We start from the raw sequence: 16,267 nt of genomic DNA on the forward strand, positions 1-16,267 counted from the left end.
TCTGATTAATTTATACCATTATTATTGATACATAATGCTATGCATGGAAATAATTCAATGAAAGTCTCATTTAGTCTCCAGACCAGTGAAGCACTTACGTATGGTAGTTAGTTATCAGTGACTGTGGTGCTTGAAACTTTTCTTTCAAAATGTGTCTTGATAGGAAATAACTTTGAGAAAATAGAAGTCATTGCTGTTGTATGAGAAGGCCTTCTCTCTTTCTCAATCTCTCTCTGAGGGAAATGGATGTCCCCCAGGCAAAAATATTTTTCTTTAAAAATGCTCTTCTGGCGCTTCACCAGTCCTGTATTTGTGAACCATATTATTTGCAGCTGGCTGGCAGTTGCTGTTGCTTACATCTAGATACCTGGGCACCAAACTCTCTCTCCTGTAGCTGTAATGTGGTATCTAAGGGGATAATCATCTATCAACAAAATTTTCAGCCCATCCTTCTGCTCAGGGTACTTTTGCATAAAGGTTCAGTGTTCAAAATTAAGCATATTCAAGTAATCAGACCTGGAATTCTGCAGTCTGATGAGCAGACTGTCAGCCCCAGAGTGAATTGATTTGTTTTCTTCAGTGGTGTAGTTTAGACTTTAAATGCTAACCATGACCTGCAGGGATTACAGAATGCTTAACCCCAAAGCAGTAAAATTTTCCATTTCCTTCTGTCTCAGGTAGTGCATACCAACAACGCCTGTGTACTCCAGCTGAGCATATGGAGACTATCATAAAATGAAATGATGGATATTTAGTGATCCTTTTGCTGATACCACGTCCCTGTAGTTAAGTCATGGTAGGCATTATTCTATTGCTCTACTCTGGTTTTCTGTAACTGTGAAGATTTGCCAGTCAACTTCTAAACTTGTTAGATAAGTTGCTCCTTGCTGGCCCTGTGCTTCACATTGCCACCCAAGCAAATCGTGCACTAATCTGCCTGCAATGCAATTCTGATTATTTTTCATCCCCTCTTCAAAACTTTTATGGTAGAGTAAACTTCAAAGGAATATTGCTGTCAGCATGCTCCAAAATGAAGCATAACTTCTACATAACATGGGATGATTATATTCTTGGTCTAAACACCTGGCTTCAGAGGGTGTTTGCTTCTGACACCCACAATGTTACAAGTGGGTGCCAAAATATGTTTTAAATTAAAAACTTTGTAATTACGTAAATTAAGAACTAGGTAATTAGTATATCCTGTCATATAACTGGCACTGGTTCACAGAAATTACTCAGAACAGTGGGCCATCCAGTCTGGTATCCTGTCCTTGGCACTGGCAGCTGCTTTAGGGGAAGTTAATAAATCTAGAGAATTTCTAGAATGGTTGAAGATTACAATTGTAATGTGATATAGCAACATTAAAATTAATAATTTTAAATAATAGAATTTCCTTCTTCCAAGTCTTGCATTCTTTTAGTGAGGATTTGATTTCTGTGCTCTCCACATCTTCATTTTGTATCTACAGATTTTCAAATATGTCACCAAAAGTGTACTGAAAGCTAAGCAAGTAAGACCAGACTCCCCCTCAGTAACTTAAAAGCTCTCCAGAAAGCCCATTCTGTCAAACCAGTACTTTTATTTCCTCATCTGCCATGTTTGTATCTGGAAAAGCTTACATGAAATTTGCTACCTATCTGGCTTCCTACAGAGAAAAGGGTGGAAAAATAATTCCTTGAAAAAATACCAGTAATAGGTATTTTTCCCTTTATTTTCCTCATTTTGTTTTCAGTTAAGGTTTTGGAAGAGGTTCTTGTTCAGTAGCATACTAGTGTCTGTAACACAGAATGAAGGTAATCATAATCTACAGCTTTTCTGAGGGACTGGATTTTGCTTTTGCTTCCCGGATTGCTTTACTCATTAAATAAATAAAGTGTAGTTACCTGTCTGCACAAAGATTTTTTTTTCTTTTATTTGAATATAGCTGGAAAGGACAATGTTTGGAGAGCCACTAAAGATATATCATAGGTTGCAGAATGAAAAACAAATCATATCACAACTATAAAAAGTCCAAAAAGTAGAAAATAACTTAGGGGACATATGGAGGAGTCTGAAGAACTGTGGGCAAGGTCAGAAATGTTGCTAATTAGCCCCTTAATAAATTAAAAATAAAAAATAAATAAAAATAAAATAAATAAAAATAAATAAAAATAAATAAAAATAAAATAAACAATAAAGCCCCTTAATAAAATATCATTTACCAGACTATTTCTGGTCAGAGGCAGAGTCTCTCTTCAAGTTGGTGTTGCCATGACGGTTGTGCAGTGGGCTCTAAAGCTAATGGGACAGCAGTGGGGTGGCTGTTGCAGGGTGGAGGAAATCCCATGGGGACCTGGAACTTTCAGACAACTTCACCTGCAACCTAAGTAGGGGTCTGAATGAAGTAAATAGGCTATTATATGCATTAATGAACTATCACAATAAAGTGAGTCTAGAGAATTGTGAGGCCAACCTTCTGTGCCTCCTTGGCCAAGACTAATGAAAGCTTGCTTGACTTTAGTCAAATTCCAGAAGAAGAATATTAGCCAAGAAGATGGGCTTTCTCCCCCTCATCTCTAGGTTTATGTGTCAATAAGTTCGCAAAACTGGGGAGCAGCAAAAATGCTCATTGCCAGGGCTTATTCAGCCAAACTACAGGAGAAAGAAACCCTCTTCCAAAATTCCTGTTGAGCATGAACTTATCACTGGGAAGGCTGATCTCACATTGAGAAGCTAACCAAGAGATAACGTTATTCACAAGCCAGACATAGCTGGGTTCCTAATTCTGCATGCAAAACAGAAGCTTTGCAATGGCCCATCGGATGTAAAGGACACCTCTGCTGTCTAGAGCTTCATTGCAGGACACCAAATAGGAGCTGTCTGACAAAATTCTAGCTTGGTTCTGCTCCTGGAGTCTGACATGAATTTTCACACTTACATTCCCCCAAAAACTATCACAGAATTTATCATCTATTTTGCACATGCACCATGTTAGTCCTGTTGTAGTGGAACACATTTGTCCATGGCCTGTCACTTTAAGTTGTACTGGCATTTGCCTCTTTGGAAATTAAAAATGCAGGTTACCTTGAAATGGTCTTCTTCACTGAATGAATGGTTGAAGGCAGAAGTTGGCAGTCCTTGTCGTGCTTGATAGCCACTATGAAAGACCTTTGGTATTCCAGTCTGTGCGAAAGCTAGATGAGCTAGTCAAGAGAGAACTGCAACTGCTTGTCATCTTTAGACCATATGACTTCGACACTGCAGTTGTCTGTCTGTAGTACTACACACTTTGGATGACAAGCCTGACAGAAGCATTGACACAATAGACATGTGGCAGTAAATGTATACATGACAGGACACCAGAGCTTTGTGAGGTTTTCTGTGGCTGCTGCTCAGTTTCTCAGGCACCTGGGCACTGTATCTCATTTCCTTGGTCTTAAACCATATATAAGATTTAGTCAGAAAAGGGTATTCCCTCAGGTCAAAACAGCAGCAACAGTTGTTTGGGATGAGGTAAATAATTGCTTTCCTCTGCAATTTGGACAGCAGCTCAGTTTCTAGGCACGTTCAGCTTATTTGTTCTCTGGTCCTGTAGGGTTCCAAGGTTTTGCTCTTGCTCTAATCCACTGATAGTATATGATTTGAGGCTATTGCTTCTGTATTACAGTCTTTAGCCTAATTTGGAAGTATGTCATTTGTGACTTGTTAGAACGAAGGAAGTATGGGGAAGTTCTCCTGTGACTCTTTGCAGAAGGAATCATAGAATAATAGAATCATTAAGATTGGAAGAGACCTCCAAGATCATCTGGTCCAACCATCCCCCTACCACCAATGTCACCCACTAAACCATGTCCCTAAGCACAACGTCCAACCTTTCTGTGAACACCCCCAGGGACGGTGACTCCACCACCTCCCTGGGCAACCCGTTCCAATGCCTGACCACTCTTTCTGACAAGAAATGTCTCCTCATTTCCAACCTGAACCTCCCCTGGCACAACTTGAAGCCATTCCCTCTAGTCCTATCACTAGTTACCTGTGAGAAGAGGCCGACCCCCAGCTCCTCACACCTTCCTTTCAGGTAGCTGTAGAAGCAATAAGGTGTCCCCTGAGCCTCCTCTTCTCCAGACTAAAAAACCCCAGTTCCCTCAGCCGCTCCTCACAGGACTTGTGTTCCAGGCCCTTCACCAGCTTCATAGCCCTTCTCTGGACTCGCTCGAGCACTTCGATGTCCTTCTTGTAGTGAGGGGCCCAAAACTGAACACAGTGCTCGAGGTGTGGCCTCACCAGAGCTGAGTACAGGGGGATGATCACCTCCCTGATCCTACTGGCTGCACTATTCCTGACATAAGCCAGGATGCCGTTGGCCTTCTTGGCCACCTGGGCACACTGCCGGTTCATGTTCATGCAAACATTGACCAGCACCCCCAGATCCTTTTCCTCTGCACAGCTTTCCAGACACTCTGCCCCAAGCCTGTAGCGCTGCATGGGGTTGTTGTGGCCAAAGTGCAGGACACGGCACTTAGCCGTGTTGAACCTCATCCCATTGGCCTCTGCCCATCGACCCATCCTGTCCAGGTCCCTCTGCAGGGCCTTTCTACCCTCTGACAGAATAACACTTCATCTGGTGTCATCTGCAAACTTACTGAGGGTGCACTTGTGAGAAACAAAGTTGTGTTTTTGCAGTAGAGAATTACTTTTCTGTATTCCAAGGTAGTTGTGTAGTCATAATAAGGAGAAATGCTAAGTAGATAAGTGGACAGTAGAAGGCCTCACTGTTCCAAAATAAGATAGAAGCTTGAGAAAAACAGGATGAGCAGTGTGAGAACAGTAAAACAAAGATCACAAGTTCTCAAAACATAAGAAAGGAGAAATTAAAGGGTTGAAAAAAAGAAAAATTGTACGTATATGGTATAGAGGAGCATCGAGTAGTTTGAGAACCTGTAGTACCCATCCAATGAGGAAACAGGGCAGGTGATCAGGCGCCAGGTAATAGGGAATAAACGGTTATGATTTGTTTACTAAAATGCGTCCTGATTGACAGGACGCCCGCCATTGCAATCACAAATAGAATAGCTTCACAGAAGATCCTGTCTGAAGAAAATTATTTGAGATTTTTCTCACACACTCAATTCCCTCATCCAAGTCATCAATAAAGATATGAAAGAGGACGGGCCCCAGCACTGACCCCAGTGGAACACCACTGGTGACTGGTCGCCAGCTAGATTTCACTCTACTCACCACCACCCTCTGGGCCCAGCCACCCAGCCAGTTTTTAACCCAGCACACAGTGTACCTGTGCAAGTCGTGGGCTGCCAGCTTCTCCAGGAGAATACTGTGGGAGACCATGTCAAAGGCCTTGCTGAAGTCTAGGTAGACTACATCAACAGGCTTTCCCTCATCCACCAGGTGTGCCACCCAGTCATAGAAGGAGATGAGGTTGGTCAGGCAGGACTTGCCTTTCACGAACGCATGCTGGCTGGGCCTGATCCCCTGGTTGTCCCACATATGCTGTGTGATTGTATTCAAGATGACCTGTTCCATCACCTTTCCTGGCACCAAGGTCAGGCTGACAGGCCTGTAGTACTTGGAGTACTGCATCCAAGTCTGGGGCCCCCAGCACAAGAAGGACAAGGACCTGTTAGAGCAAGTCCAGAGGAGGGCCATGAGGATGATCAGAGGGCTGGAGCACCTCTCCTGTTAAGACAGGCTGAGAGAGCTGGGGTGAGCTCTCTCTGGAGCCTGGAGAAGAGAAGGCTCCAGGGAGACCTCATTGCAGCTTTTCAATACTTAAAGGGGACTTACAAAAAAAGTCTGAGAACAACTTTTTGCTCAGGCAGGTAGTGATAGGATAAGGGGGAATGGTTTTAAACTAAAAGAGGGGAGATTTAGATTAGATGTTAGGAAGTTCTTCACTCAGAGGGTGGTGAGGCCCTGGCACAGGTTGCCCAGAGAAGCTGTGGATGCCCCATCCCTGGAGGTGTTCAAGGCCAGGCTGGATGGGGCTCTGGGCAACCTGGTCTGGTGGGAGGTGTCCCTGCCCATGGCAGGGGGGTTGGAACTGGGTGGTCTTTAAGATCCCTTCCAAACCAAGCCATTCTATGACTCTGTGATTCTTTGAATTGAAGTCCTCCATGAGAACAAGTGCTGGTGACTGTGCGACTTCTGCCAGGAGGGAACATCTAATACACGGTTCCTTGTTGGCTTCATGAAACAAAACTTGTCCAAGCAGGCCTGCTTTTCACTCCTGTGTTTCTACACTGCTGAGTCTATCCATCATTAAAAGTTCCTCATAAAATATGTTCTGAACCTCTTGTGAAATCCCTTTTGCAGCTGTAGAGAATGGCTTACTCCTCTCCAATTTTGCAGGTCATTCTGAGAAAACAGAGGGTTTGAGATGGTGTTTCTACCCAGTAACTGCAAATATCACATTCTGAGGCTGGAGCCCTGTGGGAGAGGGACAGAATTCACCAAGTTGTCAATTCTGTTACAGAGGCTTATACAATAATTAGTGAGCATGAATTCAGATTATTCTGCAGGCTGGTTAGGAACACTATTCATATGAACAAGTGTTTGGATTATATATTTTTTTCTTTGAAATCCAATTAATTGGGTTTCATGGCTACCCAACAGAGTAATTACTAGTCATGTCAGTTGTGAAGCCTAATTAGGATTATAACTGAGGTGCTGTAGTATAGCACTGAATCAGAAAGAAAAACCCCAAACCTGGCTGAAAGGAAGGGGTTTCTTTGAAATAAGGGAAGCTCATTAAAACCCTGTGCTCTTTAACTGCAAATTTGTTATTGTATATGACCAGCCTCCCAGCAAGGTCTAGCATGTAATGTTCCTTCCATCCGTCAGGTTTATGTCTCCTCCTGTGTAAATATATTTGGGCAGTAGTGTTCTCCTCATGACCTTCAGATACCCTTCCTGTGTGACAGTGATGTGGTGGAGCCCAGCACAAGCAAGCTATTGTCCTTGCTTGCTGGATGAGTCCTTCCCGTTAGCACATGGGGCTGTGCTTTGCTGACTGACAGAATGCCCCTGGCCCCCAAGCCTCCCTTCCCCCTGTTAAAAAATGAAAAGCACTGTGATTCAATATTTTCGTAACTTTTGAGACCTCTTGCATGGCGAGGAAGGGGGAGGGATGGGGAGCAGCTGAATGTGATGTGGAGCAGCTGAATCAGGCTGATCCATCCTGCTCAGTTTGTCCCTTGGAGTTTCTTTCAGTGGGTAGACCTTCACCACCATGCAAACTTCTCCCCAACAGGCAAAGTACCTCCTCTGCTCTGTATGGCAGGCACGAAAGGGTCAGGGTGAGCGGGTGAGGTTGCCAGAAGACTGCTGGGGTCACAGCCTGTCTGGAAAGCAAGAAGCAAGTCTGGTGCTCACTTTTGTAACATTTCTGTGTTCAAAGACTGAAAACCCAGGGGACTGCAAGCTTCCTGGTCCTTTGAACTTGCAGAGCAGTGGGGTGGAAAATGTCCTAAAAGGGGTGGGGATATTGGGGGAACTCTTAGTTCTTCCAGCTTCAGTGGTGTCAACATTTTTATTTTTTTAGGGGTGAATAAAAACAAGGAAATAGGTCTGGTTTTATGACAACTGAAAGAGTACTCATCCTTTGATTTAGAATACTTCCTAAGTTTGTAAAAGTGTGACAGCAGAACCTTTGCTCATACACCCTCGAACAGCTAGCTCACATGGTTGAGAAATGCTTGCGACGGAAATTGTGTGCACCTGATATATTCTTCCTGTCCTGTGGATTGCCATTTTTTTCTTCCAATAGTTATTTCAGTTCTCACATTGCATACTCAGTGCTTCTCTTCTCCAGATATTTTACCATATCAAGTGACCCCTTACTATATCAAGTGTCCCCTGTGGAACACCGTAGGAAAGACGTGTACTACCTCATTTCCTGCTGTGCATATGAAGATCCAGCATATTTAGAATAACCATTGCTGTTAGGAAAAAACAGGGCAAGTAAACATCATAGGATTCAAAAACCCTTGTATTTGAACAATTATTATTTTTTTTTTTCTCAGGCTACCAAAAATTGCTTTTGTTACCTGTAATTAGTTCCTTGAAATAGAAGTTTATCTTTCTCTGAAATGTGGAGATGTTTAAGAAATTCATCACACAAGTATACTGCTTTTTATGATATATATCACAACTGCACTCAGTACTTTTTTTTTTTCTTGTAGAATGGATGAAAAAAGCTTGAAGTTCTTCAACAAAGAAATTGTCGCTCTGTTTTCTTCACAATTGATATAACTGATGTCTTGGTGAATGACATTTTGGATCCCTTTGTGCACCTTGTGCTGAATTACAAATAGGTATTTTCTAAAAGCTATATGTATTTTTATGGAAACTTTTGTGCCACTGGAGAGGTTAATGGATAGTTATCTACTGTGGCTCTCATGCTAAAATTATCATTAACCATACCACATTTCATGCAATCTTATCCTAAGGATGAAGGCCCAATATTTTGTCTTTCTGGAAAAGAACAGATCAAGGTTTAACTAAAATTACCTTGAAATTGAAGCAATGCTTTAAAAAGGGATTTACACCAGTATAATTTGAGAGCAAGTTTGGAGCAATTAAATTTTTGCCATTCATCCATTGCACAGTACCTGCTTGGTGTAAGAAAAGAAAATAATGAAATCGTTAAGAAAACCCTAAGGTTGTGAGCCTAACATTGAGGTTATGAACCTAATTCCTTTGAAAGCCACTGGAAAAAAAAAATGGAACTGTGTAGTTTGTTTCCTTTAGCTTTATGAGACTTGTACTTCTAATTCATCTCTCTCTTTGCTGAAGGTGAAATCTGGGAAACAGGTAGGTGCAGTTGTGGTACATTGTGGTTTGCCTGATTTCAGAAGTCATACTGGTTCACTCATGCAGTGAGTATTAACCTGTGAGAATATATTTAACTAGTACATGGAGTTGTCCAAATTGTAGGAAAACAACAAAATCATATAAAAGAATTAGCTGTCTAAATAGTCCATTTGTACTGCACCAATAGCCTTTTGTAAAACAAAACCACATTTTTAATCCCATGTTTTTTCTGTTTCTCTCAAATAATTACTGGACAGTGTCCTTAATTTAATGTGTTCCTATTAAATAGGAAACAGATTCCATTGAAAAAGTTCCTCTTCTCCCTCTCCTACTGTTGAAAATATAGAATGTAACTATATGGCTGAAATAAAAATAGCAGCATACTGAGTGCCATGAATGCGGTCATTCTCTGTGAATGAATATAACTGTGTTTTCTTTAGGGCACAAGAGCAAGTGAGCAGTGTTTAGCTAGCTATGGCAATAAAGGATATATTTATTCCCTGTGCTGCAGGCTGTGTTACATCAGGTGTTTGCAGGGGGAAAAAAAAGTCTTCCTTTCTTTAAAGGAAGGAAACTACAAATAAAAATGGCAAGTGTTGGCATAATGCAAAAAGAGGAAAAGACAACTTTTTGCTCTGGTATTTTACAGCTCAGCAAGGAGCATTTTGTAAGTTTGTTCTGCAGCCAGAGTTTTAATTAAAAACCAGAAAATCCACATATTCTCTCCTTTGTCTCCTCAGTGCGTAACCAGAACGATCACATTGTCAATGGAGTCCCTGCAACACTGGCACTAAAATAAATTACTTGTAGCCTCCAACATGCTAGCAGCCACATTAAATTTCAAACAACCCATGCAGTTCCATTGGGATTGCAAGTGGATCTTGCCAAAGTCTGTGCCTGTCTTTGTTTATTATGGCCAAGTCCTGGGAGTTGTCCCTTCCCTTGTGTCACGCTGGCCATCAGAGTTACGGAGGGGTGGCAGGCAGGGTGTCAGTGCCAGGCCACTCCTGGGTCGGTTGCCTCACAAAGCTCACAAGTGCTCCACCAACTTTTGGCAGATGTTTCCAGGGACATTTTGAGGTTTGATCATGCCCCTGCTCTTCTGGGGCTACTTCCCTTAGAGCTGATGTTTCTTCTTTAATTGAGCAAAGATAGAAAATGATGAAAGACTGTGGGTGACTGTATTAGAGGAGGGGGCTTGTCAGGGCTAAGGCTGCCTCTAACATTCAGTTTGAAGACCTTGCCAGGCATCTCAGCTATCTCCTGTAGAATATCTTTGTGACTTAGATGGCCTGCAAGGTCACCCAGATGTGCTAGACTCTGGATTTGCAGGCAAGTTGGTTGCTTGAAATGGTATTATGCCAGAGATTGAAATCTCTTGCCAAGGAAGTTTCCTGGAAGGAGGTGACTGCTGTGCTTTCATCTCTGTGAGGCAGAGCTCTAGGTGCGTGGACAAATAGGAGGACTTGCACTCGCAGTCACCCTGACACCAGCAACAGCAAGTCCTGTTCTTCAGTGCAGCTTTATGTACCTTCTAGTGCTTCAAGACAAGTTTTTATGCTCAAAAGCCACACAGTCCTTGTACTGCAGCTGGGCATACTGAACTGTAAGGTCTCCATGTTGTCAGAAAGGCTGAGCTGTGATTAAAATGTCTGTTTGATGCATCTTAATAAAATATTAAAAATAGCAACATAGAGAACAGGTCATAAAATGAGTGTGAAATTAATTGTAGTGTTATCACTCAAGCTTGCAGAATGTTGCCATTATGCCTGGACAGTCAATGGCTTATTTTTGAAGATAACAAGATGTTTTTTTATGAAAAGATGAAAAAGAATGAACTTACTAGGTCAGAGGGAGAGAAGAGGGATGTTATAAAATTAAAAATGAACATGGAAAAGTGGGTTGTTGGGGTGTCTTATTTAAATAATTTTGTAATGTTGGGGTCAATTAAATTGAAGGGTAGAAAAATAAGAAAATTACATGCAAGTTTGAAAGAGTACCGTGAAGTTAGCCTTTGAATCTCATCGCCACAAGCATGACTGTGTATACAAGCAGAGCAGAACTGAGAAGGGTCTGATGCTGTCATTAAGAAAGGAAACACCTACTATCATGAGAAATGGGATAACAACTCCATGATAACATTCTTCCTGCTTTAGCGTGCAAAATCCCAGGTGTGGTATGGGTTAAGAAAGCAGCTGCTGGGGGCAAGGTATCCCATAGTGTTACAGGAATTGTTGGAACGTCTGGTACAGTCAGTGCAGGGTCCCAGACCAGAGGAATGCTGGTCTGATAAGGACACTGATATTACTAAGCTTAATAAGACATTTTTTATTGTTTCCCAAAGACCTGATTATAACATTTGCCCATATTTACAGGCTGTGTGCTGTGTGCATGAGCTGCTGATGTGATTTGGTCTGAGGTCAGGCATGCTTTCTGGGCTCCTCAGGGATCTCAGGAACTAATTTCTGCCGCCACATCTATGCCTTCAAAGGGCAAGATCTCACCTTAATGCAGGCCTGTATTCTGCCCTGAGGTTCTAGCCTCAGCTTGTGCTCTTCAGTTAAGTCAGCCACGGCAGGTTGGATTCGCTGGTTGAGACAGCATGGAATTTTTATTCCTAGTGAATATCACATTCAAGACTTTGAATCTCACTGGTGTGTTGAAATCCACAGATTAGTTGGGTTTTTTGTTTGCTTGTTTTGTAGTGTGTGTTTTTTTTTTTGTTTTTTGTTTTTTTCCCCCTCCCTTGACGTTCTCAGACTTCCAGCTGCTCAACTTTTCTTTAAAAAAAGAGAGCTTATCTGGCAACAGTGCAATGAGTCTCGACCCATCCAATCTGAAGGTGGTGGGATGTGGGGAAAAAGTGCTGAAGAGGACAGTTTGCAGCGCTCCGTCTCTTTGTGCATGTTCCACGTCTGCCTGTTCTGCCCTTCCCTCCTCTTTTCCCTCCCCAGTACTGACTCACATCTGTCTGCCCTCTGGCTCACCTCTCCTGCTCGCCTCCTTTCAGGATGAGGAGAGGTGGTGATCTCATTTGGAGCCCAGCAGTCCGTGTGCTGCACAAGCTCTGCTTGCAGGGCTTCAGTGCCCAATGTTTGTGTTCCTGCAGGACCTAAAAATCCAACTTCCCTTTCTGCATTTTCTAATAGTGTAAGGTATTAATAATAATGTAAGGTATTAATAATATTCTGTAAGGTAAATTCCTGACACGAAGAAAGTTACTTGTTATTTATGGTACCATACAGGCAGGAGAAGGTTTTTGTATGTTGCTTTGCCCTTTGCCCTTCTGGAATTACTTTTTCCTTCTACTTTTCAGCACAAAGTGGTGCCTCCTTTTATTTTTTCATAAATACATGCAGAGGAGACCACAGTTACCTCGCTTGTCCAAATCAGTGTCAGACCAGTGGCTTTCTCCTCATATTTGAAGGAACAGGTCATAAATCAAATGAATATATTTTGGGGTTTAGTTTTGTTTTGTTTTCTGTGGTACCCAGCAAACAAGGCTTTGTTTGGCTTGCTTACATGAGTATGCAGAATTAAAATCCAAACTCAGAAGCAATGAGATATCTTGGTCAGTATTAGGATTTGCATTATAGATATCATTCGTTTTTAGCAAACTGTTGAATTTTGTGTTGGTTGTCTTCCTAGAGACAAATCTTACCCTTGTTGCTTTTTGAATACTGCCTTTTAGGGACCATTTTCCCTGTACTAAAATAAGAGTCTGTAGCCTTTGTTTCACAGCATGCATAGTAATAACTTCTGGCCACAAATTTTTGGAGGATAGAAGCTGAGCACTGGTTCTTTACATAGTAAAATCTAAAGATTTATTTCTAAGATATAGTTGAGATAATGTATTTCTAATAGAGAATGCATTCCTAGAAACAGAGCTTTCTAGTCTAAGTGCTACAGCTGTTTCATCCTGGCTTTGCTGCATGAACTTGTCAATGGACAGAGATATGCCTAAATCTAGTTATGACAGCCTTGACATTTTTTGTTATTGTTGGCTCGAAGCACTGGAATAATATGATGTAGGAACGAGAAGCAAGCACGAGACCACAATGAAGACCCAATCACTGAGTCACTTTTTCCGAATCTCTAATTCAAGTTTTGAACTTTTGGGTTCTTTTATTTCTCTTTCCCTCAGTCAGCAGAGGGCTGTGATCAAGTGCTGCCATACATGGGACCATTGGGGTGTCCGTTCACTGGGCCAGACCTTGAGTCCTCATGTGGCGCCACCAGAGAACCAACTGGCACTGTTCAGAGTCCAGCCTGTCCTGAAGGCAGGTCATCTGAGATCCATGCTGTAATAGGGGACAGACCTCATTAAGTACTGAGCCCTCCTCTAGCTCTCCTGAGTGTCAGAGGAACTATGGATGCTCGCCTTTTCTGTTACCTCCTGGAGGATTTCTGTGGCAGTCCGTCCCTGTCCCAGTAACCTATGCTGAACATGAGTATTTGACATTTCAGGGACTGAAACACACAGACTGCATCCCAGATCTTTCATTCATGTACATGATCCTGCCAAAGCAGAGTTCAGAGTGTGTTCAGGGCCTGGTAAGTCAGCAGGAAAACTTTGGATTCTCTAAAATTTTGGCCTAGTGCCACCTCTTCCCTGTGATTATGCCAAATTTAATGGAAAGCAACACCTCCCTCTCTCCCCTCCCTCGCTCACACCCCAGCTACCCCACATCCCAAAAAAAACCTAGCCTGTAAGTGTCTTAAACCACATGCTGGCTCTTTAATGTGGCGTATTTGTCTGAAAGCTACTTTCCTCTCTGTGTGATACGGTGAGGTACCGGGAGCAGGAATGATTAGAAACTGCTGTTTTCCCCAGAGCAGTTTTACTGTGTTGTTTTCATTTAGTGTTCTTTTAATAAAGAGTAAGAAAACAATGAAATTGATAAGGCTGCACAGAAATAAAGATTTCTTCTATGTATGGAAATTACTGCAACAGAAAGGAATTTCAACAGTCTTAGGAAACCAACTATTAAGCCAGACCAAAGAATTCCCTCTAATAGCCTTTTATTAAATTATACTGTTGAATTCTGTCAGTTTTTTTTTTTTTATCCTTTCATAATGTCATAGGATTTCATGATAGAGGGCTGGACTCATTTTTGATTTTTTTTTTCCAGGTGCATCTTCAGCTCAAGTGAATGAAATCTGAAGCATTGTGATGTGCGCATTCGCTGTCGTTTTTCTCAGTAAAACGTTTCTTGGTTGATAGAAGAGCTTGATTATTTTTATTCCTCCCCTTCCCCCAGTGGCTGAAAACTTTGTGTAAAAAACCTTTTACGTAGAAAAATAAGTCTGGTCAGGACATCTTGAAGGAAATATTTTAGCTGGGCATTATGACTGTGGACGTCTCCTTGATCTTACAACAAGCTGGTGTTTTGCTTCCTTTGTGTCAGTCTTGCAGAACTTGGCTCTCCTGATTGTCTTGGGTTCCCAGTGCTCGAGCCTGCCTCCATGGAAGGGGGCTGCCTACTGCATCTGGATTGCAATCACCCTTTTCTCCTCAAACCACAAGGGAGCTGCGGACTTCTGCAAACCATTTAATGTATTTGTTGCTCGAGTGGTCTCTCACTTGTGCCCTGTGTGTGTCCCACTGCAGGCTGCCTGTAGCAGCAGGCACTCAGCCACATCCTGTCAATACACGAAGGTCAGGGGATGCTAATGTGACATTTAACAGCACACATTGCTGAATGTGGCATTTTATTGGTGAAGGTCTCATAAAGAGGGCAGTTTAATGAGAATCAGGAAGTGAGCGTGCAGTTATAATTTTAAAAATGAGTACACATCCAATTTTTCATAGTTCTCAGTAAGTCGCTTCTGTGGAGACTCCAGTACTAGTTAATTTGTAATGGTTATATAGAAAAAGGGAAAAAAGGCAAAAAAATCTCCAGCTTTTATGGAAGACCACTGCAATTCTGAAATTTAGGACTAGTTTCATCTGGAGAGACAAATATATTATATTCTGCTTTTCGCTATTGTATAAAATTAATATGGCCCCTAAGAGAGAAAATGGTCAGGCAATGCTGCTGCTTTAGCTTTTAAACAGAAGCCTGCTAGACTTGATAGATATTTTTGTTTTCAGGAGGGAACATTATACACTACTAGAGACTGCAGTGCCATTATCCCAGTCCCAAGTCTGATCTGTGTAAGTTTTGAATTGACCTGAGTTTTCCTTGCAGCTGTGCCCACTTTTTCTTTTGTCGTTTACATATTATGAGATTAAAGTGGAAGATTTCTGTGAATAAATGACCATTCATAGCTCACTTTCTAGTCAAAATGACCCACCTATGGAGAAAAGAAAAACAGGCTTTGTTAAATAACCTGTGTAAACAGGCTGCCTCATTTCTTGCCTCTGCTTTTCAGCGCCTCACTGAGGAAGGTTGATTTGCTGAAGTGTTTTTGAAGCATGGCATTCATCAAACCACACCATACCAGCAGGCAGAGCAGCTACACTCCACAAGAACACGGAGATGGGGACTGGTAACAGAAGGAAAGATCGTGGCTGGTACATCGTCAAAGGACAAATCATCTCCCCCATCCCTTTAAATGGACATTACACATGTAAAAGACAATTCCAGGGGAAAAACAAATGCCAATTAAAAACACTGGATCTAATTTACTCAGCAGAAACGTTTTCAGGAAGGATTAGGAGGGAAAAAGTGGAGAGGAAATGAGAAACACCCTTGTCAAGGTCAGATGTAAAGCAGAAAGGCTTTGCTTGTTTCATATCAGAGCGTGGGGGAGAATGGCAGGCCCTAGAAAATGGTATCACTTTCTAATCATGCTTGTGGCCCCCCAGACCACAACCCACAATCAGAGAGGGAAAGTAGCTGTCAGACAAATCTGCCTCATTGAAAAGTCAGCGTGTGACAGCAAGACACCCACAGCTGGTAGGTTATGAGAGGGTTTTTGTTTGTGCTAGTTTTTATTATTATTATTATTTCTCTTAGAAGTCACCAGCTGTGCACATCTTTGGGCAGGTGACAGGAGGTGCAGTCCGTCTGTTCAGTGAAACACACCATTTTCACTCAGCTCATGTGCTGTGACTCTGAAGAGTCCACCTCATCATGTGTGCTCCATCACTGGAATAAACTGTGATGGAAACTGCTTTCTGATAGTGTTCCCACCAACAGCACCACCCCTGCCATTTTAGCCATTAGTCCTGTAGGTGTTGCTGGTCACAAGCTTTTAGGGAGAAACTCCTGTGCAGAAGTGCGAAAGCAGACTTGGGTCCGATGGTACCCATCAACTTTTGGGGACTGGAGATCCTTGGAAAGACAGACATGAGCTTCTCACACTTGTACCTGAGCTTCTGTCTGTCCAGCTCATACCTCTGTGCAATGGGCACGGAGAATGGCCAACAGTACCCATGGGCTGGGGTTAGAGAGGTATTTATTACTCAAGTGTAGCTTCAGCCATCCCTCTGAACGTTTAATGATTCCCAGG

Source organism: Cygnus atratus, chromosome Z (genome assembly GCF_013377495.2).
Source record: "Cygnus atratus isolate AKBS03 ecotype Queensland, Australia chromosome Z, CAtr_DNAZoo_HiC_assembly, whole genome shotgun sequence".
In the NCBI taxonomy this organism is placed as follows: domain Eukaryota; kingdom Metazoa; phylum Chordata; class Aves; order Anseriformes; family Anatidae; genus Cygnus; species Cygnus atratus.